The sequence below is a fragment of the Callospermophilus lateralis genome, chromosome X (assembly GCF_048772815.1).
Source record: "Callospermophilus lateralis isolate mCalLat2 chromosome X, mCalLat2.hap1, whole genome shotgun sequence".
NCBI classification, from domain to species: Eukaryota; Metazoa; Chordata; class Mammalia; order Rodentia; family Sciuridae; genus Callospermophilus; species Callospermophilus lateralis.
The window spans coordinates 27,118,837-27,134,454 of record NC_135325.1 but is presented as its reverse complement, the minus strand read 5'-3'; the positions used below and the strand labels follow the sequence as shown (position 1 = coordinate 27,134,454).

At 44.2% G+C, this 15,618-nt stretch overlaps 1 pseudogene; it reads left to right on the top strand.

Moving 5' to 3' along the window:
• The first annotated feature begins 233 nt into the window (after window positions 1-233).
• Window positions 234-1,541, top strand: LOC143639383 (ras GTPase-activating protein-binding protein 1 pseudogene; annotated as a pseudogene).
• Window positions 1,542-15,618: the final 14,077 nt, after the last annotated feature.

The window sequence follows — 15,618 nt, the reverse complement described above, 5'->3', positions numbered from 1 at the left end:
AGGAAGCAGCTCATGTGATGATCAGGAAGCAGAGAGAGACTCCACTCTCCAGACACAAAATATACACCCGGGTGTGTGCGGACGCACTTGCGTGAGGGATTCCTGCCCACCTTCTGTGCTTGTTCCTCTCCCGCTCAGCCGTGCAGGTTGAATTGACCAAAGTAACAGTTATGGAGAAGCCGAGTCCCCTGCTGCTCGGGCGGGAATTTGTGAGACAGTATTACACACTGCTGAACCAGGCCCCAGACATGCTACATAGATTTTATGGAAAGGACTCTTCCTATGTGCATAGGGGAGTGGATTCAAATGGAAAGCCAGCAGATGCACTCTATGGACAGAAAGAAATTTACAGGAAAGTGATGTCACAAAACTACACCAACTGCCACACTAAGATTCGCCATGTTGATGCTCATGCTACTCTAAATGATGGTGTGGTGGTCCAGGTGATGGGACTCTTATCAAACAACAACCAGGCTTTGCGGAGATTCATGCAAACATTCGTCCTTGCCCCAGAAGGCTCTGTTGCAAATAAATTCTGTGTTCATAATGATATCTTCAGATACTAAGATGAGGTCTTTGGTGGCTTTGTCACTGAGCCTCAGGAGGAATCTGAGGAAGAAGTAGAGGAGCCTGAAGAAAGACAGCAGACACCTGAGGTGGTACCTGATGATTCTGGAACTTTCTATGATCAGGCTGTCAGCAGTGACTTGGAAAAACATTTAGAGGAGCCTGTTGCTGAACCAGAGCCTGATCCTGAACCAGAACCAGAGCAAGAACCCGTATCTGAAATCCAAGAGGAAAAGTCTGAGCTCCTGAGGATGCTCAGAAGAGTTCTTCTCCAGTACCACCAGATATAGCTCAGACAGTACAGGGAGACTTGAGGACATTTTCTTGGGCATCTGTGACCAATAAGAACCTTCCTCCCAGTGGAGCTGTTCCTGATACTGGAATATCACCTCCTGTTGTTAAAGTACCAGCTTCACAGGCCCGTGCAGAGTCTAAGCCTGAATCTCAGATTCCACCACAGAGGCCTCAGAGGGATCAAGGAATATGAGAGCAACGAATAAACATTCCTCCTCAGAGGGGACCCAGACCAATCCGTGAGGCTGGTGAGCAAGGTGATATTGAGCCCCGAAGAATTGTGGGACATCCTGATACTCACCAACTCTTCATTGGCAACCTGCCTCATGAAGTGGACAAATCAGAACTTAAAGATTTCTTTCAAAACTATGGGAATGTGGTGGAGCTGTGCATAAACAGTGGTGGAAAATTACCCAATGTTGGTTTTGTTGTGTTTGATGATGCTGAACCTGTTCAGAAGGTCCTTAGCAACAGGCCAATCATGTTCAGAGGTGAAGTCGACTTAATGTGGAAGACAAGAAGACTGCTCGGGACAGGGACCTGGAGGCCCTGGAGGTGGCCTGGGCGGTGGAATGAAAGGCCCTCCCCGTGGAAGCAGGGCGCAGAAACCAGGATCTGGAGTGGGAAGGGGGATTGCTCCACGCAGTGAATGGCTCTTCACTGATCTTCATGAAGCATAAAAACCCAGCTTCTGCAGAAGGGTGAATTTCTTCAACCAGCCTTTGTTATCTTGGAGTGTGATGATCCTAGTCTTATAAACTGCTTAAGTTTGTGCAGTTTTACTTGTTTTTGTGTTAATGGTGTGTGTTCCCTCCCTTTTCCCTTCTCCTGGCCTTTTAGTCCTTCACTTCCAGTCTTGTGGAACGCTATTTTAGGAGTAATGAATTTTTAAAGAAGAAAAACAAAAAAGACTGAATTTCCTTGCTTGCTTTGCATATACAGACTGGAATTAAAAAAAAAAACACAAAAAACTGGGGCTGGGGATGTGGCTCAAGTGGTAGCGCGCTCGCCTGGCATGCGTGCAGCCCGGGTTCGATCCTCAGCACCACATACAAACAAAGATGTTGTGTACGCCGAGACTAAAAAATAAATATTAAAAAAATTCTCTCTCTCTCTCTCTCTCGCTCGCTCTCTCTTAAAAAAAACAAAAACAAAAACAAAAAAAAAAAAAACAGCCATTTCCCCCAAAGGAATGTGTCTTGCTTATTACTAACATTTAGTATGTTTCATTCATTGGAATATTTCTTACATATTTTCTACGTGTTTCAAAGCCTGCGAGGAATGCAGGATTTGATAAGCATTTTGGAGGCAGGAAAAATCCAAATTGCTTATTTTTTTGAGACTTACCATTACCTTCTGATGTGGAAAAATTGCCATTGGAAAATTTGACATTTGATTCTCCCTGATGTGGTTAAAAACTGAATGAAAGGTGTTAATAGAACTTTTTTCTTTTGATATGTGATCACAAAATAATTCTAAAACCTACTGTTTTTACCATTGAAATTTAAATTGTGAGATAGGTTTTAAGTGTCTAGAATGAAATTAATAGGCTTTTCTTGAACTGTTAGATTCTTTTGATGTAGAGTTTTTTCATATTTCATTTGTATTTGTTTAAAAAAAAAAGAAAAAAAATCCCCCTAACCAAATAACAACCAGAGCAAAAACTGTTGTGCCTTCTATTTATCTTTGGTTTCAATCTTGGCAGTTGTTTAAAGAAAAAATAATAAAAAGAATTAGAAAAAAATTATACATCCCAGAGCCACACCCACCAATGCCCACCTCCTCCAGCCACACCCCACCCATCTTCAGCGACCCCTCGGTTCATCCCATCAGGGGATTGGTTCATGGATTGGGTTAAGGCTCTCGTAACCCAATCATTTTTTCTCTGAAACTTTTTTCTTATTTTTTTCTTTTTAGTTGTAGATAGACACAATACCTTTATTTTATGTATTTATTTTTATGTGGTGCTGAGGATCGACCCCAGTGCCTCCCCCATGCCGGGGGTGAGTGCTCTACCACTGAGCCACAACTCCAGCGCCTTTGGAACCTTCTTGCTTTGTCTCACACGTGAGCTTTTGGGGGACACCTCACATCCAAACCATAAGAGACATAATTGTACGAGCATGGAATATATTATTTAATTCAGACCCCAGCACCTCTCTTTCCTCTTCCCTTCCCCCTCCCCATGCTCTCTTCCCTCTATTGATCTTTTTCCCATTTACCTATAGTCATTTTTAAATTTAATTTCCTACGGATGCACATGATAGTGAGATTCACTTATATATGAACAGAGGAAAGTTCTGTCAGATTCATTCTCCTGTCTTTCCTATTCCCACCCCTCCCTTCCCTTCATTCCCCTTTGTCTACTCCACTGAACTTCTGTTCTCTCCCCCGACACTACCATATTATGTGTCAGCATCCACGCATCCGCATATCAGAGAAAACATTTGGCCTTTGGTTTTTGAGGAGCTCACTTAGCATGATAGTGCCTAGATCCATCCATTTATTGGTATATGTCATAATTTCATTCCTTATGGCTGAGTATATGTGTGTACACACACACACACACACACACACACACACCACATTTTCTTTATCCATTCATCTGCTGAAGGGCACCTAGGTTGTTTCCATAGCTTAGCTATTGTGAATTGTGCTGCTATAAATACGGATGTGGCTATGTCATTATAGTATATGAGGTATTATGTCATCTAAACATGATTTACAGGATAGAGGATGAGCCAGGCCCAGTGGTACACATCTGTTATCCCAGAAACTTGGGAGGCTAGGGAAAGAGGATCATAAGTTGGAGGCTAGCTTCAGCAACTTAGCGAGACCTTGTCCCCAATTTTTAAAAAAATTTAAAAATGTATATGGAATGATGCGTGTGAAGGTTCTATGCAAATATGATGCCATTTTACATGAAGGTCTTGAGTATACACAGAGTTTAATATCCATGGGGGGTCCTGAAACCAATCCTGTAGACACCAGGGTGCAACCGTGTAGCCTTTGTATAGAGTTTGTGCCTTGTGAGAGTTTTTGATTGTGCAGTTATGATGAAGGGGCAGACTTATTCTGGGAAGGGAAGGTAAAGCATAATGGAACCTGGCCAGCAGCTGAAGGCAGACAGAGAAGCAATGGAGTGTCCAAGGTGAGCTGAGAAGGGTGCAGAGGTAGGAATGAACCAAACTATCACAGACTTTACCTGTCTGAACTAAAGGTAGGGAGTGACAGAACAGTTTTAGGCTTAGAGAACAGCAGTAATGCTGTTCTAATTGTCCCTCCCCGCAGATGGATTAGCCTGCCGTGTGTTTCTCCCTCTTTAGTAGATGAGACGAAACAGCTATGGATTTATCATTATTTTCAATAATATTACTTTACCATTGATCTTATTGGAAGTGGCATTTTTACTCTTTGTGCTGCCTTTTAAACGTGAACCCCGCTGTGTGACTCAAATATGAGATACAAACATGAACATGGCTGTCAAGTTCATTATCATCCTTAAAAGGAAAAAGATGGGAGAAGACAAGCAAATACAAAGATAGATTCATACCTTTTCCCAGTCTTGACAATGTATCATCACATATTTTCTTCCTGTTGGACATGAACAATCCTGGGCCTACATGATTCGGGAGTGAGTTCCAGTGCACAGCGGACCAGAGAGATTACATTTTTGCTTGTTCTTTTTTTTTTTTTTTTTTTTTTTGCGGTACTGGGGATTGAACCCAGGGACTTCATATGCTAGGCAAGCTCTCTACCATTGAACTATACCACCAATCCCAAGAGATTGCATTTTAACTGTTCTTTATTTTTTTATTTTTATTTTTTAGTTGTTGATAGACCTTTATTTTATTTATTTTTATATGGTGCTGAGGATCAAACCCAGTGCCTCACACATGCCAGGCAAATGCACTACCATTGAGCCCCAGCCCCAGCCCCTTAATTGTTCTTTTAAACTTTTTTTGTGTGTGCATGGGTGTGGTGCTGGGGATTGAACCCAGGGCTTTGTGCTTGCATGGCAAGCATTCTACCAACTGAGCTCTATCCCCAGCCCTAAACTTTTTTAAAAAACATATTTTTAGTTGTAGATGGACATAATACCTTTATTTAACTTATTTATTTTTATGTGGTGCTGAGGATAGAACCCAGGGCCTCACATGTGCTAGGTGAGTGCTCTACCACTGAGCCACAACCTCTCAGCCCTCTTTTAAACTTTTTATTGTGAAATAATTTCAGACTGGGGTAATAGTTGGAATAGTCTAAAACAAAGCAAGAAATGTTCTCCAAAAACCTCTCATATATTCTTCACCTAGGTTCACCAACCGTTAACATTTTGCTACATTCTCTTTGGTTCCCCTGTACCCATAAGGATATTTCTTTCAAAATTCAGCATGTTAGCTGGGTGCAATGGTACATGCAATCCCAGCGATTTTGGAGGCTGAGGCAGGAGGACTGTGAGTTCAAAACCAGCCTCAGAAACTTAGTGAGACCCTAAATAAGTCAGTGAGACCCTGTCACAAAATAAAATACAAAAAAGGGCTAGGGATGTGGCTCAGTGGTTAAGTGCCCCTGGATTCACTCCCTAATACCAAAAAAAGAAAAAATCAGCGTGTATTTCCTAAGAATATAGACATTCACAGATTTCTTTTATATTACCACAATATGCCCATCAGAATCAAGACATTTACTGTTGATATAGTACTGTTATCTTCAATCCACAAATTTTGCCAGTTGACCCAATATTGTTTTTCTAGTTCAGGATTCAGAGCGGATCACACAAGACATTGTAATGCCTCTTTAGTCTCCTTTAATCTGGAACAGTTCCTCTTCCTTTCTTTGATTTGTGACATTGTGGCATTTTCTTCCAGGCTGCAGTTTGAGAGAATGTCCCTCAACTCAGGATCATTTGGTGTTTCCTGAGGCCTGCTTTTCTCATCTCAATGTGTCTCGCCCCAAACTTCATATTTTGGAATCTATCTCCCAAGGTGACACTATTAAGAGGTATGCCGTTATAAAATGTGGTTAGTGCCCTTATGAGAGAGGTTGAAGGGGCCACTCTAGCCCCTTTCCTCCTCTCTGTCCTTTTTGCCATGTGAGCATACAGCAAGAGGGCGCCATCTAGGAAACAGAGACACCTCACCAAACTGCAAACTTGACAGTGCCTTGATGTTGGACTTCTCAGCCTCCAGAACCATGAGGGATGCATTTGTGTTGCTTATAAATTGCTGAGTTTAAGTATTTTATGATAGCATCCCAAGTGGACTAGGACCCTACCTTCGGGGTGTTCACTCTGGACAGCCAGGCCATGGGAAGTGACAGTGTATCCCGAGGGCAGGAAGCCTGTGATGTCTATCTGTCTGTCTGCTTATTATTTGAGATGTTAAAGTGGTGTTTAGCAGCTTTCTCCGTGGTAAAGTCAGTGTTTTCCCCTTTACAATTAATAGGTGATCTGTGGGGAGATAACTTGGAGACTGTTAAAATGCCAATTTTCTCATCCAACATCTGACCCACGAGTTATAAAATTCATTGATGATTCTTGCCTGAATCAAGTTATTACTCTAATGGTAGCAGCATTTCACTTTTTAGAAAAAAAATGATTTTCTGTCTTGTGGTTTTAAGACCATAAAAATCAGAAATGAATTTCCTTGGGTTTTCTCGGGAACCCTGGCCAGCCTTTCCAAAAATGCGTTCCCGAGGCTGGGAGGACAGAGCGTAAGGATTTCAGTGCTGCAGTCTGGCTGGGCACAATTCAGGAGCCACTTGTCAAAGGAAACGAACTTTATTTTTAGAACACACACACCAAACTACACAGCTCTTCAGGAAAACCCTCAGAGCCCAACTGCCACCACCGACTTCCCACAAGCCTCTCAACCTCCCCCACTCCTCCTGCTCTTGAGGCCGATTGGCTGGGTTGTGTGGGCGGAACCAAAAAAGTCCCCCAATGAGCAGCTCCGTGGTCTGAAAGGGCGGGGAAACAGCCCAATGAGCATCACCGCAGAGGAGCCAATCAGTTGGCAGCTGGAAGTTTGCTGGGGCCCCTTCGGCTGTGGCTCTCAACATCTCCCCCTCTCTGTTTAAACAACAAGCATGTGGCTTAGGGACCGTGTCTGCCTTAGGTTGTCCAATACTACATATGTTCCTTACCCGTCATCAGATGAGCTGATCTCAAGGCGTCAGCCTCCTGTCTTAGGTTGGTACCATTGCAATTGGATCTTACCAGTCACTGACTACCTGTCCAGCATACAGCCACACCTGTGGATAGGTCTTTGTACCAGCGGGGGGGGGGGGGTGAGGTTCTTTGCCTCACCTCTGTTGGCCCCCAAATTTTAGCTGAACGACCATCACAAGCAGAAGGGAGGAAGATACACCAAGCCAATTGACGGCTCCTTTTGGAGAAATTGTACCACTGATGACACCATCAGCAAAAATACCCCAACACTACCACAAGTCGCTGCACCAACAGATAGTTCACAATGCATACAAGTGAGTTCACAATGCATACAAGTGACACATAGTCCAGGCAAGTTCTGTTTTCTGAAACTCTCCTCCTCCGCCATGTCCTGTGCTGATTGCCTTGATGGCTCTGCAGTTCCATCAAAGGAATGAAGCAGCACTGGCCCAAGACAGCAGCTGGATGAGTGACACAGTAGGCGGGTGTACTGGCTCTGCTATTTTCAGACACTGCTCAGAGTCATTCTGGAGCCATCTGCGGCCCTGACTCCACTCTTTTGTGTTCTCTGCTGTTTTCCTCCGGTGAGTGTGGTGAGTGGTGAGGGGCCAAGGCCGGGGGCTTCTCCAGCAGCTGTAAGGGCGAAGACGTGCATCGGGGTATTGTACTTCTGTTTCTCTTCACTGTAAAACGACCCTTGCTTTGTCCTCCTCGGACCTGGGTCCCTCCGTGTGTTGAAGCGGGGAAGGAATCAGTTGTGTTCAGCCCCGGGGAATGGCTGCTGCTTCCTGTCCATCTTTTGATCTTTCGTGTCATCTCTCTGCCCTGGTCACATGTCCTCAGGCCCCTGACCGCTCAGGTCAAGGGGGAAACAAGCAGGAGGTTGCCGTCTCTTTCCACCCCTCTCTTACCCTCCTCCCCTCCTCCCCTATTGGGGTCCCAGCTGGACCTGAGACTTGAGTTGACATCAGCTAGATTTACAGGAAGAGCATAGAAACTGGGGACAAGGTTTACTTGACCCAGGCGCCCTTGCACGGAAATGAAGACCCCAAAGAACCATCCAGACCTGCGTGCTTATGGAGTGGGCGGAACAAAAAGAGGAGATTGGAGACAGGTAAACTGAAGTGGGGAGGCCAAAGGAAGAGGAGAATTATTTTAACAAGGTTGGCTTGTACAGAAGCCTCTCTGCTGTGGCTGTCCAAAAAGATCTCTCCTGGAATGGGCAGGGTGATTTTCAAATTATTTACATATTTATTTATTTTATTATTATTATTATGGTACCAGGAATTGAACCCAGGGGCATTTAACCAGTGAGCCCCATCTCCAGTCCTTTTTTTTTTTTTTTTTTGGTACTTTTGGTACCTGGGATTGAACTCAGGGGCACTGGAGCACTGAGCCCCATCCCCAGCCCTATTTTGTATTTTATTTAGAGATGGGGTCTCACTGTGTTGCTTAGGGCCTCCTAAGTTGCTGAGAGAGGCTGGCTTTGAACTTGAGATCCTCCTGTCACTGGGATGACAGACATGCACCACTACTGCCTGGCTCCCATGGGGGGTTTATCTCCTGCTCTGGGGGGTCAGAGGGGGAACATTACAAGGCCCTTTAGGGATCTGCTGTTCATCAGATGCCTTTAGCTTGAGTAATCCCTATGTCAAAGTGACACATTTTGAAGTGGCATATTCTGCCACCCTGTCATAGGAAATATGTTTGCCTATTTCTGATACCTAGTCTTTGCACCAGAAGTAAAAACTTCTTTTAGCCATTTAGTGAGAAGATCGTCCAGTATTTTAAATCTTAGAAAGATATATAAAAATATAGAATTTTGCCTTTGAAAGACTTTCTTGGGGGTGGTGGTGGGAATTTTGGAACTCAGGATGTCGTGTATAGCTGGGCAAGTGCTGTCCACTCCCAGTTCTGAAGCTTTTTACTTTGGAAATACTTCACAACAAAGATGTAAGGAAAATCCAGAGAACTCCCCCAAACCCTTCACTCAGATCAGCATCAGCTTCCCCCCCCCCCCCATCCCTCCACCCCTGGGAGACAGAGCCACCGAGTTCCAGGTGTGGCGGGGAAATGAGGGCCAGGACACGGAGACCCGCCAGCAACACTGTATCAGTGGCACCACAGCCCAGAGGGATAATTCCCAAAGGCCGAGCCCCGGGTACAGAGGGGCTTTTCCTGTTATTCTTAGCAAGTTTGGGGTACATCCAGGCTGGGGCTTGGTGCAGTTCTCTTGAGGTTGCGTTCCGCGTTCCTTCTGGGGCTGCAAGATCATCAGCAGCCCAGGGACTTCAGCCCACACAGCTTGGGGACTTCATCGCACTTAGCCTAGAGGGGGATTGTTGTGTCCCTACTGCATGGCCTCCTGCCTCTGCGACCGCGGATCTTTGACTAGTGCCTGGCCGCCCCCGCGAGCCTGTCTGGTGAAGCGTCAATAAAGCAGGGCTCCTGGGCGCCAGCACGCGCATGCGCAGCCGCGGCCTGTCAGCGCTCAGATGGCTGCAGTTCCCACGTCGCCCTGTCGCGCAGGACTGGGACAAGGTTGAGGAAAGAGCTGGCGATGTGCTGTGTCCGAGAGCGGGACTTGGAGGGTCCGGGGGGGCACCAGGCAGTCCATGGGACAGGTCAAAGCAGAGCTTGGGGCCCTGATCCGGGGCTGGCGTGGGCTGCCCGGGGATGCTCTTGGTCCTTGGGAGTCAAGAGCTAGACGAGGAGGAGGAGAGGAGGAGAGCAAGCCAGAGCCTGCCCTCGCCTCCGCAGCTGTCTCTTGCCCTTGGCTGTGATGCCTTTGTGAGTAACGCTTTCTTTCCGTGCTGCTCATCCCTCCCAGGGGTCTCTGAGCACTGCCCCCCCTTTCTTTTTAAGAGCTTTACACCTGTACATAGTAGTTGGGTCCATCCCGACAGACTCATCATCCATGGAAATGCACTTCAGTTCATGATCCCCCCTTCCCAACTGCCCTGCCTCCTCTACCCCTCCTCCTTCCTCTACTAGACCTCCCTTCACTCCTCTGCAACTTGACATCTGATTGCTTCTATGTTATCGTACCCTTCCCTCCCCCTTTCCTGTATTTTACTCTAACTTCCACATATGAAAAAAAACATCCAACTTTGAGTTTCTGAGTTTGGGTAATTTCACTCGGTCTCTAGTTGCAATCATTTACCAGAAAATGCCATAACGCCATTCTTTTTCATGGCTGAGTAGAACTCCACTGTGTATATATACCACAGTTTCTTAACCCATTCACCTATTGATGGACATCTAGGTTGATTCCCAAATGTAGCTATTATGAATTGTGCTGCTGTAAACATTGGTGTGGCTGTGTAGCTGCAGTGTGTGATTTTAGAGCTTTTGGGAAAATACCGAGGAGTGGGATAGCTGGGTCATATGGTGGTTCCATCCCTCATTTTTTAGTGGGGGGGGAATATACCAGGGATTGAACTCAGGGGCACTCAACCACTGAGCCACATCCCTAGCCCTATTTTTGTATTTTATTTAGAGACACGGTCTCACTGGGTTGCTCGGTGCCTCGCTTTTGCTGAGGTCAGCTTTGAACTTGCAATCCTCCTGCCTCAGCCTCCCAAGCCACTGAGATTATAGGCATGCACCACCACAACTGGCCCACCCCTAGTTTTCTGAGGAATCTCCATTCTGCTTTCTAGAATGGTTGTACTAGTCACTGTGCAAATGTATTTCCCCCCAACAGCCTTGCAAGCATTTATTGTTGTTTGTGTTCTTGGTAACTGCCATTCTCACTGGAGTGAGATGTAGTTTTGATTTGTATTTCCTTGACTGCTACAGATGTTGAACAGTTTTGTCATATATTTGATGGTCATTTGTATGTATCTCTTCTTTTGCGAAGTTTCTGTTTAGTTCTTTTGCCCATTTAGTGATTGGGTTATTTGGTGTTACATTTTTTGAGGTCTTTGTATATTCTGGATACTAATCCCTCACTGGAGGAGTAGCTCGCTGGCCCAGGTTTTCTCCCATTCTGTGGGCCCTCTTTTCAAGCTCTTAATCATTTTGTTTGCTCTGCAGAAGCTTTTTAATTTGAGAGCCTGTTCTTACCCGGAACCATACAGGTAGAGGATTCTGGAAAACATGGCTCCCCCTTAACTAAGCTGACACAGAACAAACTGTGACAACTACATTTAAACATTGCCATGTTTGTTTGATTCTCTTTGATGATGTGTACGTGTACACACAGAAAAACACACATGTATATATCTGTATGTGTGTGTGTGTGTGTTCCAAACACACATTACCATTTAATCTGAACCTTTGAGAGTAGGTTGCAAATATCAGTCTACTTTCCTCCTTAATACTTCAGCATGCATTTCCTAAGAACAAAGATCTCCTCCTGCCACAGTCTGGCTGGGCACAAATCACGAGCCACTCAAGCAGGAACAAACTTTATTTCCGAACTCCACCAGCACACTCCACACATGCTCCCCGGGAACTCTCCCGAACGCCCACCACGCAGAACACCACACACCAACCACTCCCTCTCCCGGAACTTCCCCCACCAACATGAACTCCTCAGGCAATCCTCCCGAGAACTCCAAAGTAAGGACGCCCAAGGCAGACAGTAAAGGTCTAATATACAATTGAATCAACCCAGCATCATCTTAATGGCTGGCCTCTCAACCATTACTTCTGGCAAAATGCCAGGGGCCATTCCGACTCTGTGGCTCTCAGCATCCTCTGACTTAACCATAAGAGTTATCCAATTCAGGAAATGTAACACTAATACAATACTTTAATTGTAGTCCATATTCCAGTTTTGCCAATTGTCCCAATAATGTCCTTTTGGGCTGGGGATGTGGCTCATGTGCGGGGCGCTGGGTTCCATCCTCAGCACCACATAAAATAGAATAAAGATGTTGTATCCACCGAAAACTAAAAAATAAATATTAAAAAATTCCAATAATGTCCTTTATGGAATTTTTTTCTTCAATACAAGATCATACAGCATCATGTGGGGCAGTTATTGGTCCCCTTTAATCTGGAACATTTCCTCAGCCTTTCTGTGTTTTTTATCACATTGATACTTTTGAAGAGTACAGTTTTTTACAGACTGTTCCTCAGTTGGGGTTTGCCTGATGTTTCCTCACCATTACATTCAGGGTATACCATCTCAGACAAAATATTGTTATTTTTTTAAATCTAAAAAAGATTTTTTATTTGTTCATTTTAGATACACATGACGGTAGAGTGTATTTTGACATATCATACACACATGGAGGATCACTTCCCATTCTTGGGGTTGTGCATGATGTGGAGTTTCACTGGCCGTGTATTCATATGTGAACACAGGAGAGTTCTGTCCAGTTCATTCCACTGTTATCCCCTCCCCTTCCCTTCATTCCCCTTGGTCTAATCCATATATATAGCATCCATATATCAGAGAGAACATTCGGCCTTGGTTTTTTGGGGTTGGCTTATTTCACTTAGCATGATAGTGGCCAGTTCCATCCATTTACCAAAAAATGCCAGGATGCCATTTTCTTCATGTCAGCCAAACTATTGTAAAAGTGATCCTCACCCTTCTCAGAAGCACACGACTCTCAACTCCTCGTCTGAAGTGGACGTTTTGCGCAGTCGAGGTGCAGCCTGGCATGGGCACTGCTGCAGGAACAGCCCTTAGCTCCTAATGAGCCATTGGTAGGTGGATAGGTGTGCCTCTCGCCAGGCTTCCTGTTTCCTGGGGTGAGCACTCACCAGTGATCCCTGTCTGATGGATATTGCTGTGGTTTGGATGCAGGGTGTCCCTCAAACCTCCTGTGTTAATGCAGGAATGTCTGGAGGTGAGCCCATCACATCGAGAGAGTCTGGACCTAACCAGCCATCCTAGTGTGAGTGGGTTCACTGGCTGGTGACTGTAGGCACATGGTGCGTGGCTGGAGGAGCTGGGTCCCTGGGGGCACCCTGGAAGGATCCATCTTCCCTGCACCCTTTTTCTTTGCTTTCTCTCTCCTTCTCCACTTTCCGTGTCCTGGGAAGCTTCCCTCCACCACATCCTTCCTCCATAATGTTCTGCATCACACCTCGGGCCCAGAGCAGGGAACTGGGCCCACCATGGCATAAATCTCTGAAACCATGAACCAAAATAAAGTTTCCCTCCAGATTTGTTCTGGTCAGGTATTTTGGTCACAGCAACACAAAGCTGTCAACCAACACATATTTACTGTGATGGACTGAAAGTCATGGCTTTCCACCTCCCCCAGCCTTCACCCACTGAGAAGGAGACCTCCCTTCTTGCCCCTTCAGTTCCTTACCATTGAGCAGTTGGTGTCACGGATTCCTAGCTTGTTCGCTGGGTTATGCTCTTTCACATTCCTCTTAACTCTGATGCTCAAATTGGCCCAACTTGGGACAATGTGAGCCCCTCGAGCACCAAGCAGTACAGAGCAGTCTACTCTGAGAGCACATCCCCCCCATTTACTCCATCCCATCTCCCTCACACCCTAGAGGAACCAACTTCATTTTCTGTGGTTTTCACTTCCTGCATTTCTTACACAAAATGAGATACATGAATGCTTCCTTATTTCCCTTTCCTTACACAAAAGTTAACAGAATATACTTTTTTATATTCATTTTTTAGTTGTATTTGGACACAATACCTTTATTTTATTTATTTATTTTTATGTGGTGCTGAGGACCAAACCCAGGGCCTTGCACTTCCTAGGTGAGCGCTCTCCCACTGAGCCACAACCCCAGTCCCCAGAATATACTTTTTTTCACTTAATATATCCTTTTTCTTTTCTCCTTTCTCCCTTCCTTTCCTCCTTCCTTTTGGTACAGCTACATTCTATTTATTGGGTGGATGCATTCCAGCTTATTTAACCAGTATCCTGTTACAATTATTAAGTATTACTATGTCATGCTTAATGTCCTTATATATAGGTTATCTTGTTGTTATAAGCATATTTTAAGAATAAAGTTCTAAAACTGATACTGTTGAGTCGAAGAGTAAATACATTTGATTTTGCAAATTTGCCCTCATTTTGTATTGCCACAAACAGCATACAAGAGTGTTACAGCCTTCTCAACAGAATATATTGTCAAGGTACAGAATGGTTGCTGATTGGACAGATGAGAAATGGTATGTCACTGGTTCATCTATTTTTTTCTTTTCTTTCTTTCTTCCTTCCTTTCTTTTTTTTTTTGGTATAAACACACAATGAAGTTTTATTCAGCCATAAAGAAGAATAAAATATGTCATCCACAGGAAAATAGATGGAACTTGACAACATTATATTAAGCAAAATAAGTCAAACTCAGAAAGTCAAGAGTCCTATGTTTCTCTTCTATGTTAGAAGCTAGAGAGGAAAATGGAAAAGAAAGTTTGGGGGAATCTCATGTGGTTTATCTCCTAACGCAACAGGACCACACTGTTTAAATTCATTAAATCCCAAGCTTATAATCCAGCAGACATTTCAGTGAAATTGACACAGATGCATTTAGATTGGAAATCATAATCTAGAGCTTATGTATTTTCATATATCTGTGAAACGTATGTATATAAATTCTCAAATGTCCTAATCATTCACCTGTTTTCTCAAAAGAACTGGCCTCTAAAACATAATAATTGTTTCAAAGTTATCAATTTAAGTTATTTTTCTTTTTGTAATAGTGTTCCACACCCAGGATGAGGGGACAGAATGGGTCAATCAGAGGGGTTTTCTAGTTTGTTTTCTAGTGTCTTCTCTTGTTAGAGCTGATTTACCCATGTAACTCTTCCTTTCCAGTGTTTTCTTAGTTTTTCATATAAACTTTAGGGTCAACTTGTCTGGTTCCATAAAAATATTTTTATTATTTTTGTTTATTATGTTAAAAGTTTTATGCCCCACCTCAATGATCTTAATTGAGAATAGGGTCACGCAGATGTGATTAAAGATGAGGTCACAGTGGAGTAGGGTAGGCCCTTATTCCAAGGACTAGTGTTCTTTTTTTGTTTGTTATAATTATTATTATTTTGCAGTTCTGGGGATGGAACCCAGGGTCTTGCCCATGCTAGACAGGTGCTCTCCCACCGAGTTACCCTACCCATAGCATGACTGTTATATTTTTTAGGAATTTGCTCAAGACTGTAACAGAAATACTGCCTAAGATTCCAGCTTGTTGGCCTGCCTCATCATGTGCACTAATTCCTTAAAATAAATGTGTGTGTGTGTGTGTGTGTGTGTGTGTGCACGTGTTCTCTGGAGAATCCTTTAACAGATATTGTGTTTTCCCATCCAAAAAGATATGATGTAATCTTTTTTCATTTGTCAAGTCTAATTTTGTATTTCAAGAGTATTTCAGAATTGGAAATTTCCTATCTGTGTGCATGATTCTACTTTTTTTTTTTGCAGTGCACTGCAGCGGATGGAACCCCTGGCCTCACACATGCCAGACAATTGCTCTACCACTAAGCCACATCCCAGTTCTACACAGGATTCTTATTTATTTTTGATACCTGGGATTGAACTCAGGGGCACTTGACCACTGAGCCCCATCCCCAGCCCTATTTTATATTTTATTTAGAGATAGGGTCTCACTGAGTTGCTTAGTGCCTCACTTTGGCTAAGGCTGGCTTTGAACTC